At 45.2% G+C, this 8,166-nt stretch overlaps 1 long non-coding RNA gene across 1 annotated transcript in view; it reads left to right on the forward strand.

The window, feature by feature from the left end:
* LOC106504549 overlaps positions 1-1,349 on the forward strand; it is a 26,427-nt gene extending 25,078 nt beyond the window's left edge. The window contains exon 4 of the long non-coding RNA XR_001298110.1: positions 257-1,349. This is a non-coding gene — a long non-coding RNA (uncharacterized LOC106504549). The remainder of the gene's footprint in view (positions 1-256) is intronic.

Raw genomic sequence — 8,166 nt, forward strand, 5'->3', positions numbered from 1 at the left:
TCTGAAGGAATACATGGATGGGCGGATGCATGGCTGAACAGAGGAGTGGGTGGACATTTGGATGAGTGGATTGGTACGTGAACAGGTGCACGGATAGATCGATGGGTGGACAGATGAACGGATGGATGGGTGGATGAGTGAATGGATGGAGATACCATCTCAGTGACTGTTTCAATGTGATTGAAACTAGGGTGGATGGAGGGGCTGCCCATATCTGAACTGAAGGTGAACTTTTTTTGGTGGCATCCTTTTTCAGAAATATTTCAGAGCTGGCCTTGATCTTCGTAACTGTGGAGACCGCATGTGGTGGTGAGAGAGATGAAGAGACCAGATCCTAATACAGGATATAGAAGGGCCACCCAGGAGTTATATCCAGTCTACGCAGATAGCTCGTTGGAACTACCCCATGTTTAAACATTTTTGGGGGAATTAGTCGCTAGCATTTAAAAATCTCTGAAGGTTTCAAATAAGTGTACAGATCTATTTGTGCTTAACCAAAAGATCTGAGAATATCAGGCCTGGCAGTATTACGGGGCAAAAACTGGCTGGGGCTGACTCGCCTTTACTCCCGCTTGACCTGGCTTTTGCCATCCAGTGGCTCTAAACCCACTTGGCCTGCTTCCTCATTCCGGTCACAGGCCTGGCCCCATCAGCGTTTGAATTTACTTTATTTGCTCGAATGCTCTAAGTCATGATTCAAAGCAATGGTTCCCAACTCTTTTTGAAATATGAGGACCTCTTTGTAAAATAATGTCCCCCCTGTGATCATGAAATGAAGACATGCTCACAGCAGGAACGCAAGACATGTGGAAAGTCGCTAGAAGGTAGTAAATATCGCCCGCAGGCTAACACGTGGAGAGAAGCCCCATTTACACTTGGTGGGTGTGCGGGCTTCTAAAATCTTCATGGTCCTCACACTCTAGTAGTTTTATATATATAGTAATTAACTTCTGATTGGCCAAAATCAGATGTAATAAAACAATTACTTTTGCAGAAACAGGGAAGAAGGAATGTGACTTCCTTCAGCGCACGGTTTTCCCACGGCCATTTGGAAAACGTCGCACTTGTACATGGGCACATATTACAGGCTAACCTGGCAGGCCATCTTTGGTGCCCACGTGGAGGTTCAGACTCTTGTCTTTTGGGGCCTGGAACTTCTGCTTTAAGGAGCTATAGTAAAGACCAAAATGTGCCAGTTTGGCATCATGCACTCATCTCCCGATCATATCTGGCCACATTACAGCAAAAATACATTTTAGTGCATCATTGAACTTCTTGGAAATACGGGAACTCCAAAGGGCCATGATAAGGAAAAAACAAGCAAGCAGGTAGGTAAATATATAAATGTCAGAGGAGTTCCCACTGTGGCACAGTGGGAACAAATCCCACTAATCTCCATGAGGATGCGGGTTCGAACCCTGGCCTGGCTCAGTGGGTTGGGGATCTGGCATTGCCGTGAGCTGTGGTGTAGGTCACAGACGTGGCTCGGATCCTGCGTTGCTGTGGCCCTGGCATAGGCCGGTGGCTACAGCTCCGATTCGACCCCTAGCCTCGGAACCTCCATATGCTGCGGGAGCAGCCCAAGAAATGGCAAAAAGAGAAAAAATAAAAAAATAAAGGTAAGATCAGAAATTAATGAAATAGAAAAAAAAAGATATAACACAGCAGATCAACTGGGCTAAATATTGGTTCTTTGGAAAGATTATTAGACAAACTTCTGATGAGACCGGTTTTAAAAAAGCACACACATGCATAACAGTGTGCCCTATTTTAGGAACAAAAATAGATCAAAACTATTGCTCCAACAAAGTTTTGTTCTTTTTTGGAGAGGTGGCCACACCCTTAGCATATGGAGGTTCCCAGGCTAGGGGTAGAATCAGAGCTACAGCTGCCAGCCGACGCCACAGCCACAGCAACACAGGATCCGACCCATGTCTGCGACCTATGCCGAATCTCACAGCAATGCTGGATTCTTTAACCCACTGAGCAAGGTCAGGGATCGAACCCACATCCTCATGGATACTAGTCAGGTTCCTTACAGCTAAGTCACAACAGGAATTCCCCAAAGATTTAATAAAATGTTATGCAAATCTTTTTGCCAAAAATTTGAATTCTTATCTATAACTTCAAAATTGATTCAAAAGGAATCAAGAGCCCAAATTTTCTTACAACTATTTAAAAAAAATAAGTAAGAGGTTAACTCTCTTGCTACAGGAAAAACATAATTATAGGTCCTAGATTTTTTTTTCTTTTTTTTTAAACGGGAGTTCAACCAATATTTCAAGCTCATTCCAGTCTTACACAAAATCTTCTGGAGAGTAACAAAATAATGCGCAACCCATTCTATGATGGTAATGTAGCCTTGATCTCAGAATCATTCAGGGATAGTGTAAGGAAGGAAGATGATAGGTCCATCTCATTGCAGAAGTCTTGTCCAAAATATTTCCAAACTGAATCTGGCGCCGCATGAAAAAGATAGTGCATGAGAATTGAGTTGGGTTTAATTCCCCAAATGCAAAGGTGATTTAATATTGGGAGAAATGATAACTATTCACTATTTTAACAAATCGAAGCAATAAATTACCCCAATCTGTGTAGAAATAAAACTTTGGAAAATTTAACATTCACTTGTAATTGATCAGTCACACAAACACAAAAATATATACCAAAGTAGGGAAGTGGAGAAATACTTCCTTGGCAAGATAAAGGTATACACCAAAATCATCAGTCTCAGTGGTGGTAAATTAGCACCTTCTCCTTAGAGACGAGAGATAAGACAAGAGTGCATTCTGTCCCTATTATTGCCCCAGAGGTCCTACGTAATGCAGTAAGACAAGAAAAAATGTAAAAGATACAATGATTAGAAAAAAAGAAATCAGCCTGCCATTGACAGATGATACAATTGTTTACATAGGAATACAAAAGAATCTACACAGTACTAGTACTGAGAGTTCAGCAAAGTAAACATAACGTCAATAATTAAAAAAAAAAATTATATTTCTATGTACCAGTAACAACCAATTAGGAAATGTTGTTTCGCTTTAGGGACATTATGTCAAGTGAAACAGATCAGGCAGAGAAAGATAAATACTGTATGATATCACTTATATGTGGAACCTAAAAAAATACAACAGGTGTTTCCATTGTGGCTCAGGGTTGAGAACCCGATATAGTCTCTTTGAGGATGCAGGTTCAATCCTTGGCCTCGCTTAGTGGGTTAAGGATCCAGCATTGCCACACCCTTTAGCATGGGTCGCAGATGCAGCTGGGATCCAGTGTTACTGTGGCTGTAGTGTAGGCCGGAACCTGCACCTCCCATCCGACCCCTAGTCTAGGAACTTATATATGCTGCAAGTGTGGCCATAAAAATAAAATAAAAAATTTTAAAAACCAACAAACCAGTGAATATAACAAAAAAGAAGCAGACTGGTAGAGAATAAACTAGTGGTTATCAGTGGGGAGGAGGGAGAAGGAACTAAAGGTTTGGGGACTACGAGGCATAAACCATGGGCTCAAGGAGGAGTTCACGTTGTGGTGCAGTGGAAATGATTCCCACTAAGAACCATGAGGTTGCTGGTTCGATCCCTGGCCTCGCTCAGTGGGTTAAGGATCTGGTGTTGCCATGAGCTATGGTGTAGGTCACAGACGCTACTCGGATCTGGTGTTGCTTGCTGGCTGTGGTGTAGACCGGCAACTGTAGGTCCGATTCAACCCTTAGCCTGGGAACCTCCATGTGCCGAGGGTGCGGCCCTAAAAAAAAAAGATAGGCTCAAGGATGTATCATACAACACGAGAGAAATAGAGACAATATTTTGTTATAACTGTAAATGGACCATAACCCTTCAAAATTGTATGAAATCTTAAAAATTAAAAATTAATAAAAAATATATTAACAAAAAAGGCAATGTCGTTTCAAAAATGATTTCGTTTATCATAGCAACAGAAGAAAATGTATGAGGCACATACAGATAATTTTTTTTTTTTTTTTTTTGTCTTTTTACCATTTCTTGGGCCTCTCACGTGGCATATGGAGGTTCCCAGGCTAGGGGTTGAATCAGAGCTGTAGCTGCCAGCCTATGCCATAGCCACAGCAACATGGGATCTGAGCCGCGTCTGCGACCTACACCACAGCTCACGGCAACGCCAGATCCTTAACCCACTGAGCAAGGGCAGGGATCTGTCTCTATTGTCTCTAATATTGTCTCTGTTTCTCTCGTGTTGTATGATACATCCCACAACCTCATGGTTCCTAGTCGGATTCGTTAACCACTGTGCCACAACGGGAACTCCCAGATAATTCTTTTTTAAATGGGGAAGACTTTCATAGAGAAACAGTGTATCTTGTTAGAGAAAATCATTAAAGCGATCATAAATACGTGGAGAATATTTGCAGTTCATAGCCAGGAAGACTCGACATGTCGAACGTCTTAAATATCCCCACATTGAGCCATAGGCTTAATCCAATGCCAATCAAAATCCCAACTGGGTTTTTAAAGGAACTGAACGAGCTGATTCTAAGATTTCTATGGAAGCAAGAATAGCCAGGACATTCCTAAAGAAACATGAAGTGGGGCAATTTGCCTAGAAGACATGGAGGGTTTTTATTGAGCCATGTGGATGATGGCAGTGGGTTATTGGCACAGACAACCTGACGGGGGAAGCAGAATAGAGAACTCAGAAACAAACCCAAGCACATCTGATAACCCAACATCTGACTGCAAACGACATGTCAGGCCACCAGCCGGAGAAGATCTCGTCTGTAGAAGATGCTGGGGCCACGGGTACCCATAGGAGGACAAAAGCAAAAATGCGTCCTTACGCCACCCTGTTACTCACAAAAACCCGATCCAGATAAAAGTGTAAATAAGAAAGACACAGTTTCAAAACTCTTAAAAACTCCTCCAGCTCAGGAAGTCTTTTCTAATTGAGATTTAAGAAGGGCAATCGGTAAATGCGACTTAGGGAACATCCAGAGCTTGCTGTTCAAATTCACCTTCAACAAACAAACCACAGACTGAAAGAAGACAATGGCAACACTTTGACAAGCAAAGGATTACCATCCAGGACACGTGAACAATTCCTGTAATCCAGTGGGGCCTTACAGAAACAATTTTGGTATTAAAAAGGGATCCTCCCACCCCCCAAGGGAGCAGCAGAGTGGTACTTCTGCTTTCCGGTGCTCTGAGTTTCAGGCCAGGAGAAAGCCCAAAAATGAGGTTTTACAGGAGTCCCCTTGTTTGAAGGAATGGGTCCCCTTGTGCTTTGAGGAAGCCTTTGAGGTGGGGTCAGTAATTCCATTTCCCAAGAGGCTACAGGTAACAGAGGGTCCGGTGAAGAGAAGACGCATACCTGCTGGGTGGCTTCTGTGAGATAAGCGAAACTGTTTTGTAAATAGGAAAATAAAAATTCTTTTTTCATTGCTTTCTCGGATAATTAGATTAATGGGATTAACATATGGGCAAAGTATTTTAGAAACAAAGGGCGATTTTTATCAATGGCCAGGGTGGGGGAGTGGAGTGGGGGTGGGGTCTCTTCCTGGTGGTGAGTTGTCGGTTTCAGGAGCTGGGTCTTCCTTTGAGCTGGGAGCCCAGGAGGACATGGCATGGGAAGAAGCGGTAAATGAGAGCCTGGAGCACCGAGGCAGAAGCTTTTCCAAACTCCCAACAGCCTGCAAGCTGAGATGGTCCAACAGAGGGGCATTCATGCCCAGGGCCAGCAGGCTGACCAGGCAGCTTGCTAACACTAAGCCTCCGTGTCCTCTCTTGTCAAAGTCGGGTGGGAACACCTCCCCCTCGGGAGAGAGCTATGACCTGTGTGATGAGATATGACCTGTGTCACGTGGGTAGCCTGAACTCCTGCACACAGTAGGCGCTCAGCCAAGTTCTGTGGGCTCCTTCTCCCTGGGAAGATCTGACAACACATCTCCTGCTGGAGTTTTAGTTCCTCCCCTTCCTCCTCCGTCTTTCGTGCTCCCCTTCGCCACAATTTTCCCTTTTCACTTTTTAAAAATTTCTTTCTTTTTTTTAAAAAATGTATGGCCACACCTGCCACATATGAAAGTTCCTGGGCCGGGGACTGAATCCAAGCAACAGCGTCACCTATGCTGCAGCTGGGCAACACCAGCTCTTTTAACCCACTGTCCGGCCCCGGGGTGGAACCACACCTCTGAAGTGACCAGAGCTGCTATAGGTGGATTCTCAACCCACTTCGCCGCAGTGGGAACTCCGTCCCTTTTCACGTTCCAGCAACTTTTTGCCAGCAGTGTCCCTGGATACTCGGCTCTCCAAACCCCAAATGGGGATGGGAGTGAATGCATTGTAGTGCACACAGACGGTAGTACTATTATAGATGGAAAGACCACTTCGGCGTTACGGCTGTGGTCATGAGAAAAACTAACACCAAATGCATCTATCTGACAGGCCTGGAGCAGTTGCTGTCTGCTCCTCGGGTTTCCACTACCAATGCAAAAAGAAAGTATCCTTGAGCTTACTGTCTGTCTGATTGTGGCAGCCCAGATTGAATGGGGGAATACAGGGGAAAATATTTTGCAACTCACAGATAACCTTGTGAACATAAAAGCCGGCTTGACTCCAAAGCATTTAAGTTTACAAGAAAAAAAAAATTGACATCAATAAAACAGGCAATCATAGCAATGAAATTTGCTGCTGTTTAGCCAGCTCCAGACCCAGGGTCTGAGCCAAATACTTTTCCCCAGTTAAATCCCCATTCCATCCCAGGGACCCAGGCACCGTTGTTAAGCCCATTTTGCAGGTGTGCCAGCTGAAGCGAGAGACAGGATGCCTGTGTTGCCCAAGGTTACAAGGCCTGTTGAAGGAGGAATAGGACACATTCTGTAGACCCGTCAGCCGAGCACCATGGTTGTGCTAAGTGGTGGTGTGTAACCTGGCACAGTGGTTGGGAACGTGACCCTGGCCTGACATCCCGGCTACGAGGTTGCTTTGGAACCTTAGCAAGTGACGGCTCTGAGACTCAGCTGTTCTCACATGTAAAAGGGGGGCTTACACCATCATCAGAGCATTTTGGCAAGGATTCTGTCCATTAAAAATACCTGAAGAGCTTAGCACAGTGCCTGGCACACAGTTTGAGAGGATTAAATAAGTTAATACATGTAAAGCAATTGGAGCCAAGCCTGGCACAGGATAATTGCTGCCTAAGTGCTTGCTTTCATTATTGTCCTTGCTGATGCCGGGACCGTCCAGGTTACAGAGAAGCCCCTTTGCCGAGGACCCCATGTGTGCTTGAGGGTTGAGTGAACCCTAGATCCGTCATGATCTGGGTCAGAGCCTCTGTGACTCACAGACTCCTCGCAGCCCATGCAGTCTTGGGGGATAAAATCAGATTTTACACAAATATCTGAATAGACAGCTTCTCTTAAAGAGCTCCATCTGGCAGTCTGGGTTCACATTCCTGCCAGTGCTAATTAGTCCTCTCTTAATGGCTGGCATGTTTGAGGCATGTGACCTTGGTGGGAGAATGTCACCTGCCTGGTCTTGTCACACTTGGAGTTTGTAACCCCTGGAGGACATGCCCAGGAGCACAGGTGCCACTTGCCGCATGGTCTGAGAACAGGAAGGAGGCCATCTAGGAGAAGGTGTTTTGTTTTCGTTTTTAACTCAGAGGCAGAGCAAATGCACTCAAGAGCATACGAGGCGTACTCCTAACTTACAAGAAAATGCCCACCCATTTGCTCCTACTTGGGCTGAGAAATTGAACATTACCAGTAACTCAGAGTCTTGGTACTCAGCGTGGTCCTCCAAGCAGCAGCAGCAGCCTCACCTGGAAGCTTGTTGGCAAGGCAGCACCTCTGGCCCCTCCCAGACCTACGGAGCCAGGTGACTCACGTGCACCTCCAGCTGGAGAAAGGCTGCTTTTCGGGTCCCGTGTGCAGCTCTCAGCTGTGCCCACCTCCCTCCCCTATAGCCGAAGATCTGAAGATTCTCTAACTAACCTGTGTTTAGCTTTACCATTTGCGTGGGTATCTATCCAATATTTTTAAATTTCTCAGGCTGCACCTCCTGCGTGTGGAAGTTCTTGAGCCAGAGTTCGAACCTGTGCCACAGTTGCAGCCTGTGCCACAGCTGCAGCAATGCCAGATCCTTAGACTGTTACACCACAGGGGAGCTTTCCCCCATTGTATTGTTTAGT

Source organism: Sus scrofa, chromosome 7, assembly GCF_000003025.6.
Source record: "Sus scrofa isolate TJ Tabasco breed Duroc chromosome 7, Sscrofa11.1, whole genome shotgun sequence".
NCBI classification, from domain to species: Eukaryota; Metazoa; Chordata; class Mammalia; order Artiodactyla; family Suidae; genus Sus; species Sus scrofa.